Here is a 17,659-nt window from a genome sequence, read left to right on the forward strand (position 1 = left end):
TCTCCTGAAATAGTCATCGGGGCACTTCTGAAGATAAATGATCTTAGAACCTTTTCTTTATCACTGGAATTTGGGAAATGAGATGTGTCATTGTAATCAAAGAAATTAAATCTCATGAATAATCCAATGCAGTATGTACTATTATTATCCCCATATCACAGATGAAGAAACTGAGGCACAAAGAAGCAAAATAATTTGCCCAAGGTCAAGGTCATATAAGCAGGAAGTGGTAGAGCCGGGATTCGTGCCCTGGCAGTAGGACCCCAGAGTCCATGATCTTAGTCACTGTGTTATACTGTATGGTTCAGACTATAAGGTACTTTCTAATATAAATATTTGGAGGGGGCATAAATACCTTGGGAAAACATACATCCGCAAGACCTTCAAAACTGTAAGAAAAACATACTGAGAATGACACATCATAACCAGTTCAAACCAAGAGAGAGACCTGGCCAGGCGTAAGTAAGTTATTCCAACTGGGTTTAGAAAAATAACCAGTGGTTTGTGGTTATTACCAATGCAGTTCAGGCATGACTCTCTTGATTACAGGGGAATCCTTTGAATCCTGTGAAACTATTTCTATAAGCCAACCACAGCCGCACATGACAGATAGTTGCATCTTTATTAGGGAAATTCTTCAGGTTTCTCTCCACTTAGCTGTTATCAGAGCATCTATATATTTCAGTTCTATGAATTATAAGTTAGACTTTTCTTACTGATGAATTCTAAAGTATTTCTCAGTTTGAGTCTCCCATGTTTCAGAGAGCAGGTAAGTTCAGCTTCATCTGACTGGCATATGATCACCCTGAAAGAGTGGGATTTTTTTCAGGCATTTTGCAGTATGTAAATTGTGCTGTATCTGGTGACAGGCAGATCAAGGTTTAAACCCTCCATCACTACGGTGGAACCTGGGCAACTGAGTTTTTACCCCTCTGAACTTCAGTTTCCTCCTCTGTCAAAAGAAGCTGATGATACTTCCCTGAAGAAGAAGTAAGGTAAGGCAAGTGTGCACATTTAGCTAACATTTGTAGGACACTTTACAGATTATGGCAATGAAGTCCAAGCTCTGTAGGTACTCTAACTATCAATACACGCAGTGTGCTGAGTGTCTTTCTTTTTAAATATGTGGTAAAATAGACACAACATAAAATTTACCGTTTTAACCATTTTAAGTGTACAGTGCAGTGGCATTAAGTACATTTCCACTGTTGTGCAATAAATGTATACATGTTTTCATCTTTCCCAACTGGAACTCCTTTACCCATTAAACAAAACTCCCTATTTCTCCATCCCTCCAGCCCCTGGCAACCACCATTCCACTTTCTGTCTCCATGAATTTGATTATTTTAGGTACCTCACAAAAGAGGAATCACAAAATATTTATATTTTTATGTCTGACTTCTTTTATAAACTTGGCATAATGTCTTCAAGTTTCGTTCACGTTGTAGCACGTGTCAGAACTTCCTCCCTTTTTAAGGCTAAATATTTTTCTGTGTTGTGTATATGTCACAGTTGCTTTATCTAGCTATCTGTCGATAGGTGTGCAAATATCTGAGTCCCTGCTTTCAGTTTTGGGGGGTATATACCCAGAAGTGAGATCGCTGGATCACATGATAATTTTATGATTGATTTTTTGAGGCTGGGTATCTTTTGTATTTATTATTTGGAGCAGAAGAGGTGTTGAGATGTACCTTGGGGGATTCTCAGGTGTGCCTGCAGGACGGCTCCACCATCAGTCCCTAAATTAGTTCAAAGACCCACAAGACAACTCCATAAAAACAAGGGCGGGATTCTCACGTGTGCCTGCAGGACGGCTCCACCATCAGTCCCTAAATTAGTTCAAAGACCCACAAGGCACCTCCATAAAAACAAGGGCATGCTGCTCGGTCCTTTCGACTCTCTGTTGCCTGCCTTTCCTCCTGTTACAGGTGACAGGTTGCCAGAGGAGGAAAAAGTAATCCCAAAGATATTAGTATGCAAACCAGAACTGTTCTGCTATGGGTATGTGTCTGAATGTGACACATGGCTCACCTCCACCCCACCCCCTCCTCCCTCATCTGGAAGAGCTAAGGCAGGCACACTGGGGCGTGTTAACCCTTCCCGAACCAGCATCAGGCACTTACTCAAAGCAGCCCACTTTTCAGCAGCCCTGCCTCTGAGCAGTAAGCTAGCTGAGAAGCTGCCAGTCACTTGATGACATCAATTGTTTCGTAACTGACAGACACTGGAAAGTCTCATTATCACCAATAATGGGAGCACCTCATCCATATTACACCTGTCACGGCAGTCAGGCTGGGTCTTAGATATATCCAGAAAAGCCAGTGCTAGCATCACACACAAGGAGAATCCTGTACTCTGGGGATGCCCCTCCCCATCCAGCCCAGTGCCCATAGGTAACTTCCAGGAGAAGATCAGAAGTCACCGGAAACCAAACTCATTATTCTTTTTTTTTTTTTTTTCTTTTGCGGTACGTGGGCCTCTCACTGTTGTGGCCTCTCCCGTTGCGGAGCACAGGCTCCGGACACGCAGGCTCAGCGGCCGTGGCTCACGGGCCCAGCCGCTCCGCGGCATGTGGGATCTTCCCGGACCGGGGCACGAACCCATGTCCCCTGCATCGGCAGGTGGACTCTCAACCACTGCGCCACCAGGGAAGCCCTCATTATTCTTTTGATGTTGCTTTTAACCTGTTGCTGATCTTAGCAGAGAGACGAGCTTTTCAGAGGGAAAAGTGTTGACTCAGTGCAAATGGCAGGAGGTTAGGAGGGAGCCCTTTGAGGCGTGAAATAGCAGTTGGTCTTTCAGCGGGCACCTGGCAGAGTCGCCTTCCTAAGTCACCCAGACAGGGCTTTCTAGGAAAATCACTTCTGGCTGCGTTGTCAGGAGGGTTGCTCAGTAGAAGTCACTGGAATGGTGTGACAAACATGGGCTTTGGCAGCGGTGGACGGGAGTTTGCATCTGCACGAATCATGTCACATGGAAAAAGTTACTGCACTTCTCCATGCGTTTCCTCATCAATGCAATGAAGACAATTTTTAAAAAATCTGCTTTGCTTTGCCCACATTAGTGATGTGGGCTTTGGTAGATCAACTTTAAAAGAGCTTTAGTAGATCAACTTTATTTTATTTTATTTTATTTTGCGGTACGTGGGCCTCTCACTGTTGTGGCCTCTCCGGTTGCAGAGCACAGGCTCTGGACGCGCAGGCTCAGTGGCCACGGCTCACGGGCCCAGCCGCTCCGCGGCATGTGGGATCTTCCCAGGCTGGGGCACGAACCCGTGTCCCCTGCATCGGCAGGCAGACTCTCAACCACTGCGCCACCAGGGAAGCCCTAGTAGATCAACTTTAAATGAGCTTTAGTTTCCTTATCTGCAAAGTGGGTAGAATAACTCCTATCTCTAAAGGATTATTGTGAAGATGAGATAAAATGTAGGATAAGTAAATGGTCCATAGTAGGTCCTTATAACTGTCAGCTATTACTATTTCAAGCTACCTTCCATCCTTTTGATGGGAGATGGGGCGTAAATAATCAGACTGTACATACAGAAAATAAAATCTGGACTCAAAGAGAAAAAACTCTGTTGAGTTTGTCACTGCCGTTTCTGCTGGGATGTTAAGTCTGAGGCCATTCTCTAGAAGGCAGAAGCCTTTCATAATCTGATTCTGTTTGTTAGCAGAGTGTCCTGGTTAAGTGAGACATCTCTGGAGTAAATCATCAGGGATCAAGTCATGGCACATCAACTTCCAAGCCTTATGATTTTGAACAATTTCTTATTCTCTTTGTATTTCTGTTTCCTTATCTGTAAAATGGGCATGAGACTCGTACCTGCCTTAGAGGTCATGATTAGATTAAATGAGTTGATACGTGTGAAATGCTTAGAGCGGTACCCCGCACAAGGTAAAGTGTTTAATAAACACTAGCCATTATTATTACCTGGAAGCTTTCCTATGCAGCTGCCATAGTTAGAGGGGTAGAGGTGGAACTGTCCCACATGGACTTAGGAGAGCTGATAGTACATGTCTCTCCCCAACTCTGTTTTCAGTGACAGCACACTGGTAGCTTGAAATTGGCCATGGTGGGAGTATTTACACCATGGAAATTGGCAAACATTACAAATCAACCTCTCTCCCCTCTCTCTACCCAAACCCAAATGTTAAACATTTACCGACACACTGCTGGGTACAGGGAAACCCACAGTGCCACTAAGCCTGCCTTTCCACAGCTCCACGGCCAGGTCAGAACAAGGAGACCAGGAAGGTCGAAGGCCACACTATGCAATCAACCTGATGGGGAGAGGCAGATACCTTTCTTCACCTGACCCTGCAGTCTTCACTCCTATCTAGCCCTGTGACAATGCTTTAGGTGAGATATCTGTTGTCAGAGAATCTTTCCAGACATTATTTCTACTCCCCCTACTTTTTGAATATTCTTGGGATCTTTAATTGTAAGCAACAGAAACAAACTCTGGTAAACCTAAGGAAGAGACAGCTTGGCTTGGAAGAGACAGGTCCCAGGCAGCTGCAGAAAGTTCTGGTAGCAGGAACCTCTCGACTATCTCACTGCCTTGAAGAAATAGGCTTTAAGCTTTTTAATTTTTTCTTGCTTAAGAAGAAAAGTCTTAAGAGGGAGAATCCAGTGGACTGAGTTTAGATCACATACCCACTTGTTGGCTGTATGGGGGCATCTAAATTCAGGACTCAGCAAAATTACCCGCAACTGGGTAACTTCCCAGAGTAAACCAGATGCTCTTGCAGAAATGGATGCTGGGTGGCCATAAATGGCCACCAGCCAACCACAACAAATGTTCACTCTATCTTCTTAGTCCTCCTGGTGGGAAATGTTTTGTGGTCCCTTTCTGCAAAGGGGATGGTCAGGCCAACTGAACTTCATGTGCATGGTCTTTCACAGGATGTGGGGACAGCAGAGATGAGTGAAAAATCCCCAGGCCCACCAGACTGAAGAAAATAATAACCTCAAGGGAAGAGCTTCCTGCCTTTAGCTTGGATAATCCCAAAGTTTATTGAGTTCATGAGAGTGCATTTCACAGAGTGATCTCCATGTGGCATTCTCTGGGGAAAGACCCCAGAATTTAATAGGCCCTTTTCACCTCCAATTTCTCTCATTCCTGCCCACGGTGATTAATGCAATGATGGCTTTGATGACAGCTCCACAGAATCCCCAGGGATCTGTAATCTTGCAATGGCATCCTGGGATGATTTGTTTCCTCTCATGGCCCTGTGCATGTCTGTGGGTGCCAACTAAGCACTGGGGAAAGTCTTTTGTAAACCTGTCAGAAGTACTTCTGGGTCTTGCTGTGCCTTTTCTAGTTTGAATTTCTTTTTCCTTCTATTTCTCATGGTGATCAATTTCAGGTGGTTTTAATCTCTGGTTCGTTCTTTTTTTTTTTTAACAACTCTGTAGATAATGATCTTATTTCTTTGACTCTGGATAGTCTCCTTCTATCACCAGGTTTCTGTGGCTTTTTTTTTTTTTTGAGGAATATGCTGAGATATTTATTCAGGAAAGAATCAGTAATGAACCCTCAAATACATACGGAACCTGCTTTTGATAGAGTGGGTCATGGGAAGGGGGTCAGTGAGTAAGCTTCTTGTGAACTATTGATGTGATAATAGATAATAACACAGACAACACTGGGTGTCTTTAAGGGGATGAGAATATTTTACCACGGAACCACCTTTGAATTAAGTAGAAATGGGTAGAAAAGGAGCCACTTAATCTGTCTGTGACTTTACTTCTTTCTTGTGTCCTAGTGGTCAGTTCCTGATATTTCCTGTTTCCTTACTATGTGCTAGGTGTTTTTCTAAGTGCTTTACATATATTAACTCATGAAAGTGTAACTAAGCAGGACCCCATAGGGCCTTCTGGGAACAGACCCCCACCCCTACCATGTCTTCCACCTGTCTCTTATCTGTAGAAAAACTTTGGCCTCCTAGGCTTTCCCTGAGTTCAAAGAATAAACTTAACCAGAGAAGTGAGAAAATGCAAAAAGAAAGGAAAACAGTCAAGCAAGACAAAATAATAATAGGTTAACCATCAAAGTCAAGGACATTTAGTTCCTCCTCAAGGGCTATAGATAATATTCTGAGCCCTGTCCTTTGAGCTGTTTTGCAGATACCGAAACCCCCACCAGGTGGAAGAAGTTAACAGTATGCTGCCCACAAGCATGTAGACCCCCTTCTGGTTGGAACCAGAAGGTTGATGATATTGACTCCTGATTACCTCATCACCAACCAATCAGAAGAATCTCCACAAGCTGATCACATACCCCACAACCTCTCTCCCTCACCCTGTCTTTATAAACGTTTCCCAGAAAGCCTTCGGGGAATTTGAGCCTTTTAAGCACTAGCTGCCTGTACTCCTTGCTTGGTGCCCTGCAATAAACGCTGCACTTTCCTTCACCATAACCCGGTGTCAGTAGATTGGCTTTACTACACTCAGGCAAGAGGACCCAAGTTTGGTTTTGTAACAAAAGGTAGGTCTTATTATCCCTATTTTCAGATGAGGAGGCTAAAGGTCAAAGAGTATAAGTAACTGCCCAAGGTGATAGAGCCAAAAAATAGAGGAGCCTGTACTGGAACCAAGAACATCTCCCTCTAGAATCCAGCCTTTTACCACCATGCTAGAGAATATGGCTAAGGGACAAAGGCCACGTTGTGCATCTCCTGCCCTTGGTGCCTGGCACTCAGCTGGTGCCTACCTATCTGCATAGTCTCAGATACTGCAATTCTCTTTCTGGGACCACTCTCTCCAATGACACTGACCTTCTTTCCTTTCAAGCTTCGTTTCTTAGGGTCTCAAACATGCAATTCCTTCTGATTAAAATGCCTTCTGCTCCCTCTTTTCCCCTCTAATGCTGGCTGGCTTCCACTCATTGCTCTGGTCTCTGTTTAAATGCCACATCCCTCAACCTCCAACGTGAGGTTGTTCCCTATTAACACTCTCATAGGACCATGTATTTTGCTGTCAGCTCATTTATTACAGTAATGATTTGCTTAATGTCTGTCTCCTCTACCAGACCCTACACTCCAGAAGATCAGAAACCATGTCTCTCTAGTTTACTGACCTGTTCCCACCATCTAATACTGCCTGACCCAAAGTAAGCAGCCAGGAAATATTTGTGGAATAAATAGATGCCCATTGTCTGCTTGCCAAATAGATGAAAGCTTTGAATAAAGCAGGGGAACCAAAGATAGGGCTTAGGATGACAACTCTACTGTTTTAGGAATTTGTACCATTATACCTTATACCCAGGGGATGATATTCAAATCACATAAGGAGCAATCAGAACTTACTGTTGGTCTTAGTGTTGGAGCACTGGTCCAAGAGACTGCCCGCTGTTCCAGGTGTCAACCTGTTAGCAGCTGGATCATGGGAAGGTGTGTGGGGTTGTTCAGGAGAAGGGCTGGGTGCTTGGGCAAGTAGGAGAGGCACTCTGGGAACTCCTGGCTGTAGGCATTTATCAACCTAGCTAGAAGTATTTCAGTAGTCTAATAACCAACATAACTGTACTGATATATATTGCACATATCTGGGCCATGAGTAATCACTTGAAAATAACCCAACAGGGATTTCACATGAAGCACCAACTTCTGAGTTGCTAAATCTAGAGGCATGACAATAATTCATACGTATGAGTCATGCACCCAAGATCACAGCATTGGAAGAGACACACATTTAATGTGGAGTTGAGTCATGACTGTTATATTATAGGGAGAGTTTGGATGGTCTCAGCTGCAAAGAGATGGAGGAGAAGGGAGCCACACAGCAACTTTTTTGGACATCTTTTTTATTAGCTTGATGCCTTGAGAAGTCAAAGATGCTTAACCTCTTCATTCATTAGCATGTTGGATGTTGCTAATAGCTCATTAGAGATGGGCTCACTAAACGGTGAAGCCAAATGCACGGTCCCTGGAAATGCAAGGTTGAGATTCATGTGTGTTGGCAAAGGCTTTGTTTTCTTCACAAGGTTGGTAGATTCTGGTCTTCACTGGTGATGGCTGGATTTTGCATATTTGGGAGCTGTGGTGGTGGCAGGAAGCTGACTGTAGATGGAAAGTAATTTTCCCTGAAGATACTTGACCTTCCTTTAACCCTAAATGTAACATGCTGAGGCACTAGCTCTTTTGCCTGCAATGTGACATCACTTTTGCTGGCTCTGATGTTGATTGAAGGTCAATCTGAGGGATAGATGTTCCAGAGGCAAGGGCTGCCCTTTGACACTCTACCACATGTTATTCTTTTTTAACAATCCCTCCTCACTCGCCTTTCCTCTTGTTCCCAATCTTTTCCTTTCTTCTTCGCTTTTAATCATTTTCCTGGCCTATATCTCAAACTTGCTGTGGCAAACAGAACAGAATTTGTTATTGACTCCTGGGTCACTTGTTTCATGGATTATTTCAGGTCAAATCCTATTAAAGTAAATGTCTCCACTGTGGGGAAATCTCTCTGAATAACCAAATAGGGCATCTAATCCTTAAGTAAGGGCCAGCTTATTGCAAGCAGGATTTGATAGCAGGGTTTAGAAAGAGCTCAGGTGGACTTTGTTTCCAGCAATAAGGCAAACTACATGACCTAAAAAGCTTCCCTTGATAAGGCACCTATAAATGTTTTACAAAATATAACAAACATCTTCTTAAATGCATATCTGAGCTCATAAAAATGTACAGAAAATTCCCGGGGGTCCAAAACAAAGAGAGAATCAAAATCAGAGTGATAGGTGTGAACTGAAATTCAGGCTGCTCTGATGGTGTGTGTGTGTGTGTGTGTGTGTGTGTGTGTGTGTGTGTGTGTCTGACCTTTGTAATCAAACATTTGGGTTTAATGTGCCCCAGCTTGGGGACGGTGGTGGTGTATTTGGATCTTTCCAAGACCTTCACAAAGCTAAGACCCTCAAAGGAAAACTCTATCCTTCCAGCAAAGGGAGATGTGAGTGGGGATTTTAGCCTGAACTCTGGTTGGGGAAAATAACCAGCCTGGGAAGACTCCTCCTGTCATCATACACATTTAGTACTTAAATTTAAACTACCTTTTAGGACCTCGACTCCCAGGCAAAATAATTAATATAAAAGTGAGCTAGTTTTGCCTCTAACCCTGGGGTGCCAGACACAAGGAAATAAAAACTTCTTCGGGAGGACACATCTTCAACCCAAACAAAATGTGAGTGTTGCAGATAAAAGCCTAGATGAACATGAGTTTACAATCCAGAATTACAAAATACAAAGCTTCTGTGAGTCAGATTGCCAGGTTTAGGGAAATAAAACAAAACAAGAAATCTAAGTAACTTTGAATTTCAGATAAACAACAAATAATTTTTAATATAAGCATATTCCAAACATTGCTTGCAACATACTAAAAATTTATACTATAACTAAAGTATACTAATACTAAAAACTTATTCATTGTTTACCTAAAATTTAAAGTTAACTGGATGTTCTGTATTTTACTTTGCAACCCTATATGTGTAAAAGTCAGGAGACAAACAAATGGTAGGATTAAACTATCCCAGAATTCCAAATACTAGAGTAATCAGATGTATACTTTTAAATGGTTGAATATATTAAATGACTGAATACATCTTGAAAATGTGAGAAAAGAAAATATTTTAAAAATGACTTGGAAGTTTTGAAAAAGAACCAAGTATTACTTTGGAAGAGAGATTGGCAGTCTCTTACAAAATTAAACATACTCTTACCATAAGGCCCAGCAATTACACTTCTTGGTATTTATCCAAAGGAGCTGAAAATTTATGTCCACAAAAAATCCTGCACATGGATGCACACCACAGCTTTATTTGTAATTGCCAAAACATGGAAGTAACCAAGGTATTCCTCAGTGGGTGAATGGATAAATAAACTGTTGTATATTCAGGCAATGGAATATTATTCAGCACTAAAAAGAAATGAGCTATCAAGCCATGAAAATACATGGACAAAACTTAAATGCATATTACTAAGGGAAAGAAGTCAATCTGAAGAGGCTACATACTATAAGGTTCCAACTATATGACATTCTGGAATAGGCAAAATTATGGAGACATTAAAATGATCAGTGGATGCCAGGGGTTAGGGGGAAGGAGGAATGAGTAGGTGGAATACAGAGGATTTTTAGGATACTGTCTTAAATGGTACTGATGAATGATACAGATACTACTCTGTATGATACCATAATGGTAGATACATTTCATTATATATTTGTCCAAATCCATAGAATGTACAATGAACCTTAATGTAAACATGGACTGTGGGTGATGCTGATGTGTTAATGTAGGTTCATCAACTGTAACAAATGAACCACTCTAGTTGGAAACTCTGATTTGGAAATGTTGATGATGGGGAGGCTATGCATATGTGGGGCAGGGGGTATATGGGAATCTCTGTACCATCTGCTCAATTTTACTGTGAACCTAAAATTGCTCTAAGAAGGAAAGTTAAAAAAAAAAAAAAGAACCAAATAGGATTTTTGGAAATAAAAATAAAGTCATTGAATTTAAAAAGACAAAAAAAAAAAAAAAACACCAACAACTTCAGAGATGAATAAAATAGTAGTCTGGACACTGCTGGAGAGAGAATTCATGAACTAGAAGATAGATCTGAGGGAATTACCCAGAGAGCAGCATAGAAAGATTAAGAGATGGAGCATATGTAGGGGTTTCCCTGGTGGCGCAGTGGTTAAGAATCTGCCTGCCAATGCATGGGACACGGGTTCAAGCCCTGGGCCAGGAAGATCCCACATGCCGCAGAGCAACTAAGCCCGTGCGCCACAACTACTGAGCCCACGTGCTGCAACTACTGAAGCCCACGTGCCTAGAGCCCGAGCTCCACAACAAGAGAAGCCACCACAATGAGAAGCCCATGCACTGCAATGAAGAGTAGCCCCCACTCGCCACAACTAGAGAAAGCCTGCACACAGCAAAGAAGACCCAACACAGCCACAAATAAATAAACTTATAAAAAAAAATAACAGAGATGGAGCATATGTAAAAGAACTTGGGCATGGAAGATGGTCTAACACATGCTCAATAATATTTCTAGAAGGAGAGAACAGAAAAAAACTAAGAGATAAAATATGTAAGAGATAAATATTGAGAGATAATGACTGAGAATTTTTCTAGACTGAAAATAAAGAACTCATTACATGCAAGAAACACACCATGTTCTTATCAGAAAAGAACAAAAGTAAATCCACATCCAAATACATCATAATGAAATTACAGGGCATCAAAGAAAAAGAGAAGATCTTAAAAGGAACCAATTAGAAAAGACTAATATTTTAAAAAAAGGAATAAAAAAAGAAAGACAAAACGAAAAAGTATAACCTATTCTTTGGAAATACACAAATTTCCCTTCAAGCCACTGCCCCACCTCTTCAAGCCGTGCGGGAAGTTTACTTTTTGAGCCTTAGTATCCACACCTGTAAAGAAAACATTCAATCCAGGGTTATCATTGCTAATTCCATAGCAACCTTGCAAAATGCCTAACACAAAGTCTTGTTTGTTAATACTTGTTCAGCAAAAAGGAGTTATTAATATTATTGACAGAAGTAATTTCCTAGAGGGCAGACAGCAGAAGCAAGAAGAACTACAATCCTGCAGCCTGTGGAACAAAAACCACATTCACAGAAAGATAGACAAGATGAAAAGGCAGAGGGCTATGTACCAGATGAAGGAACAAGATAAAACCCCAGAAAAACAACTAAACGAAGTGGAGATAGGCAACCTTCCAGAAAAAGAATTCAGAGTAATGATAGTGAAGATGATCCAGGACCTCAGAAAAAGGATGTAGGCAAAGATCTAGAAGATGCAAGAAATGTTTAACAAAGACCTAGAAGAATTAAAGAACAAACAAACAGAGATGAACAATACAATAACTGAAATGAAAACGACACTAGAAGGAATCAAGAGCAGAATCACTGAGGCAGAAGAACAGATAAATGACCTGGAAGACAGAATGGTGGAATTCACTGCTGCGGAACAGAATAAAGAAAAAAGAACGAAAAGAAATGAAGGCAGCCTAAGAGACCTCTGGGACAACATTAAATGCAACAACATTCACATTATAGGGGTCCCAGAAGGAGAAGAGAGAGAGAAAACACCTGAGAAGATATTTGAAGAGATTATAGTCAAAAACTTCCCTAACATGGGAAAGGAAATAGCCACCCAAGTCCAGGAAGCACAGAGAGTCCCATACAGGATAAACCCAAGGAGAAACACACCAAGACAGATAGTAATCAAATTGGCAAATATTAAAGACAAAGAAAAATTATTGAAAGCAACAAGGGAAAAATGACAAATAACATACAAGGGAACTCCCATAAGGTTAACAGCTGATTTCTCAGCAGAAATTCTACAAGCCAGAAGGGAGTGGCATGATATACTTAAAGTGACGAAAAGGAAGAAACTACAATCAAGATTACTCTACCCGGCAAGGATCTCATTCAGATTGAACAGAGAAATCAAAAGCTTTACAGACAAGCAAAAGCTAAGAGAGGGCTTCCCTGGTGGCGCAGTGCTTGAGAGTCCGCCTGCCGATGCAGGGGACACGGGTTCGTGCCCCAGTCCGGGAGGATCCTGCATGCTGCGGAGCGGCTGGGCCCGAGGGCCATGGCCACTGGGCCTGCGCGTCCGGAGCCTGTGCTCTGCAATGGGAGAGGCCACAGTGGTGAGAGGTCTGTGTACCACACACACACAAAAAAAAAAACTAAGAGAATTGAGTACCACCAAACCAACTCTACAACAAATGGTAAAGAAACTTCTCTAAGTGGGAAACACAAGAGAACAAAAAGACCTACAAAAACAAACCCAAAACAATTAAGAGAATGGTAATGGGAACATACATATCGATAATTACCTTAAATGTGAATGGATTAAATGCTCTAACCAAAAGACACAAGCTTGCTGAATGGATCCAAAAACAAGACCCATATATATGCTGTCTGTGAGAGACCCACTTCAGACCTACGGACACATTCAGACTGAAAGTGAGGGGATGGAAAAGATATTCCATGCAAATGGAAATCAAAAGAAAGCTGGAGTAGCAATACTCATATCAGATAAAACAGACTTTAAAATAAAGAATGTTACAAGAGACAAGGAAGGACACTACATAATGATCAAGGGATCAATCCAAGAAGAAGACATAACAATTATAAATATATATGTACCCAACACAGGAGCACCTCAATACATAAGGCAACTGCTAACAGCTATAAAAGAGGAAATCAACAGTAACACAATAATAGTAGGAGACTTTAACACCTCACTTACACCAATGGACAGATCATCCAAAATGAAAATAAATAAGGAAACAGAAGCTTTAAATGAAACAGTAGACCAGATAGATTTAATTAATATTTATAGGACACTCCATCCAAAAACAGCAGATTACACTTTCTTCTCAACTGTTCATGGAACATTCTCCAGGATAGATCATATCTTGGGTCACAAATCAAGCCTCAGTAAATTTGAGAAAATTGAAATCATGTCAAGTATCTGTTCTGACCACAACGCTATGAGATTAGAAATGAATTACAGGGAAAAAAAAAACGTAAAAAACACAAACACGTGGAGGCTAAACAATACATTACTAAATAACCAGAAGATCACTGAAGAAATCAAAGAGGAAATCAAAAAACACCTAGAGACAAATGACAATGAAAACACGACAGTCCAAAACCTACGGGATGCAGCAAAAGCAGTTCTAAGAGGGAAGTTTATAGCTATACAAGCCTACCTCAAGAAACAAGAAAAATCTCAAATAAACAATCTAACCTTACACCTAAAGGAACTAGAGAAAGAAGAACAAGCAAAACCCAAAGTTAGCAGAAGGAAAGAAATCATAAAGATCAGAGCAGAAATAACTGAAATAGAAACAAAGAAAACAGTAGCAAAGATCAATAAAACTAAAAGCTGGTTCTTTGAGAAGATAAACAAAGTTGATAAACCATTAGCCAGACTCATCAAGAAAAAGAGGAAGAGGACTCAAATCAATAAAATTAGAAATGAAAAAGGAGAAGTTACAGCAGACACTGCAGAAATACAAAGCATCCTAATAGAGTACTACAAGCAACTCTATGCCAATAAAATGGACAACCTGGAAGAAATGGACAAATTCTTTGAAAGGTATAACCTTCCAAGGCTAAACCAGGAAGAAATAGAAAATATGAACAGACCAATCACAAGTAATGAAATTGAAACTGTGATTAAAAATCTTCCCACAAACAAAAGTCCAGGACCAGATAGCTTCACAAGTGAATTCTATCAAATAATTAGAGAAGAGCTAAAAGCCATCCTTCTCAAACTCTTCCAAAAAATTGCAGAGGAAGGAACACTCCCAAGCTCATTCTATGAGGTCAGCATCACCCTGATATGAAAACCAGACAAAGATACTACAAAAAAAGAAAATTAAAGACCAATATCACTGATGAATATAGATGCAAAAATCCACAATAAAATACTAGCAAACAGAATCCAACAACATATTAAAAGGGTCATACACCCTGATCAAGTGGGATTTATCCCAGGGATGCAAGGAGTCTTCAATATACACAAATCAATCAATGTGATATACCATATTAACAAATTGAAGAAGAAAAACCATATGATCATCTCAATAGATGAAGAAAAAGCTTTTGACAAAATTCAACACCCATTTATGATAAAAACTCTCCAGAAAGTGGGAATAGAGGGAACCTACCTCAACATAATAAAGACCATATATGACAAAACCACAGCAAACATCATTCTCAATGGTGAAAAACTGAAAGCATTTCCTCTAAGATCAGGAACAAGACAAGGATGTCCACTGTCACCACTATTATTCAACATAGTTTTGGAAGTGCTAGCCATGGCAATCAGAGAAGAAAAAGAAATAAAAGGAATATAAATTGGAAAAGAAGAAGTAAAACTGTCACTGTTTGCAGATGACATGATACTATACATAGAGAATCCTAAAGATGCCACCAGAAAACTACTAGAGCTAATCATTGAATTTGGTAAAGTTGCAGATTACAAAATTAATGCACAGAAATCTCTTGCATTCCTATACACTAATGATGAAACATCTGAAAGAGAAATTAAGGAAACACTTCCATTTACCATTGCAACAAAAAGAATAAAATACCTAAGGGGCTTCCCTGGTGGCACAGTGGTTGAGAGTCCACCTGCTGATGCAGGGGACATGGGTTCGTGCCCCGGTCCATGAGGATCCCACATGCCACAGAGCGGCTGGGCCCATGAGCCATGACCACTGAGCCTGCGCGTCTGGAGCCTGTGCTCCGCAATGGGAGAGGCCACAACAGTGAGAGGCCCGTGTACCAAAAAAAAAAAAAAAAAAGAATAAAATACCTAGGAATATACCTATCTAGGGAGACAAAAGACCTGTATGCAGAAAACCATAAGACACTGATGAAAGAAATTAAAGATGATACCAACAGGTGGGGAGATATACCATGTTCTTGGATTGAAAGAATCAATATTGTGAAAATGACTATATACCCAAAGAAATCTACAGATTCAATGCAATCCTTATCAAATTACCAATGGCAGTTTTTATGGAACTAGAACAAAAAATATTAAAATTTGTATGGAGACCCAATGACCCCGAATAGCAAAAGCAGTCTTGAGGGCAAAAAAACGGAGCTGGAGGAATCAGACTCCCTGACTTCAGACTATACTATAAAGCTACAGTAATCAAGACAATATGGTACTGGCACAAAAACAGAAACATAGATCAGTGGAACAAGATAGAAAACCCAGAGATAAACCCACGCACCTATGGTCAACTAATCTATGACAAAGGAGGCAAGGATATACAATGGAGCAAAGACAGTCTCTTCATTAAGTGGTGCTGGGAAAACTGGATGTAAAAGAATGAAATTAGAACACTCCCTAACACCATACACAAAAATAAACTCAAAATGGATTACAGACCTAAATGTAAGACGGGACACTATAAAACTCTTAGAGGAAAACATAGGAAGAACACTCTTTGACATAAATCACAGCAAGATCTTTTTTGATCCACCTCCTAGAGTAATGGAAATAAAAACAAAAATAAACAAATGGGACCTAATGGAACTTCAAAGCTTTTGCACAGCAAAGCAATAAACAAGACGAAAAGACACCCCTTAGAATGGGAGAAAATATTTGCAAACGAATCAATGGACGAAGGATTAATCTCCAAAATATATAAACAGCTCATGCAGCTCAATATTAAAAAAAGAAAAAACCCAATCCAAAAATGGGCAGAAGACCTAAATAGACATTTCTCCAAAGAAGACATACAGATGGCCAAGAAGCACATGAAAAGCTGCTCAACATCACTAATTATTAGAGAAATGCAAATCAAACTACAATGAGGTATCACCTCACACCAGTTAGAATGGGCATCATCAGAAAATCTACAAACAACAAATGCTGGAGAGGGTGTGGAGTAAAGGGAACCCTCTTGTACTGTTGGTGGGAATATAAATTGATAGAGCCACTATGGAGAACAGTATGGCAGTTCCTTAAGAAATTAAAAATAGAATTACCATATGATCCAACAATCCCACTACTGGGCATATACCCAGAGAAAACCATAATTCAAAAAGACACATGCACCCCAATGTTCATTGCAGCACTATTTACAATAGCCAGGTCATGGAAGCAACCAAAATGCCCATCGACAGACGAACAGAATAAAGAAGATATGGTACATATATACAATGGAATATTACTCAGCCGTAAAAAGGAACAAAATTGGGTCATTTGTTGAGACGTGGATGGATCTAGAGACTGTCATACAGAGTGAAATAAGTCAGAAAGAGAAAAACAAATATCGTATATTAATGTATATATGTGGAACCTAGAAAAGTGGTACAGATGAACTCATTTGCAGGGCAGAAATTGAGGCACAGTTGTAGAGAACAAATGTATGGACACCAAACAGGGAAAGCAGCAGGGTGGTGGTGGTGGTGGTGTGATGAATTGAGCGATTTGGATTGACATGTATACACTGATGTGTATAAAATTGACAACTAATAAGAACCTGCTGTATAAAAAAATAAAATTAAATTAAAGAAAAAAAGAAGTAATTTCCCCATGACATGAATTTCTATAGCATATGATATGAATTTCTACCTTCCCATGAACATAATCTCAGGATGACTAATATTTAAATGCATGCCATATTGCAGAAAGAAGATGGCATCCCTGTTGCAAAAAAGCTTAAACAACCATCATGGGACTCCCTCAACCTTCCAAGACAAACTGTAGAGATCAAGCCTCCCTGCAGTCTTGTCAGCAGGACATCTTCAGAAATACTATGAGAATCCCTCTTTTTGTAGTTTCCTTTTCTTCGAGACTTCCCTAAAATTCAAAGATAAACACAAGGGCAATTTGTAAGACTTCTTTGACTTCCCCACCTTCAGACCAGTTTACAAAGTCTGCTGTGTGGCCCCATAGCACTTTCCTCTTTTATACCATTGATCACATTTTGTATCTGCTAGATTATTTTCCATCTTCCCCACTAAACTCTAAGCTCCTTGAAGGCAGGTACCTTACCTATCTTGCTCGCCTTTGACTCCACATGACCTGAAACTTTTTAAGGAGGCACCGAAAAAGTTACTGAGTCTTCAGGTAGAGAAAAGAGACTGGAAGTTAAGG

The sequence above is a fragment of the Mesoplodon densirostris genome, chromosome 7 (genome assembly GCF_025265405.1).
Source record: "Mesoplodon densirostris isolate mMesDen1 chromosome 7, mMesDen1 primary haplotype, whole genome shotgun sequence".
Taxonomy (NCBI): domain Eukaryota; kingdom Metazoa; phylum Chordata; class Mammalia; order Artiodactyla; family Ziphiidae; genus Mesoplodon; species Mesoplodon densirostris.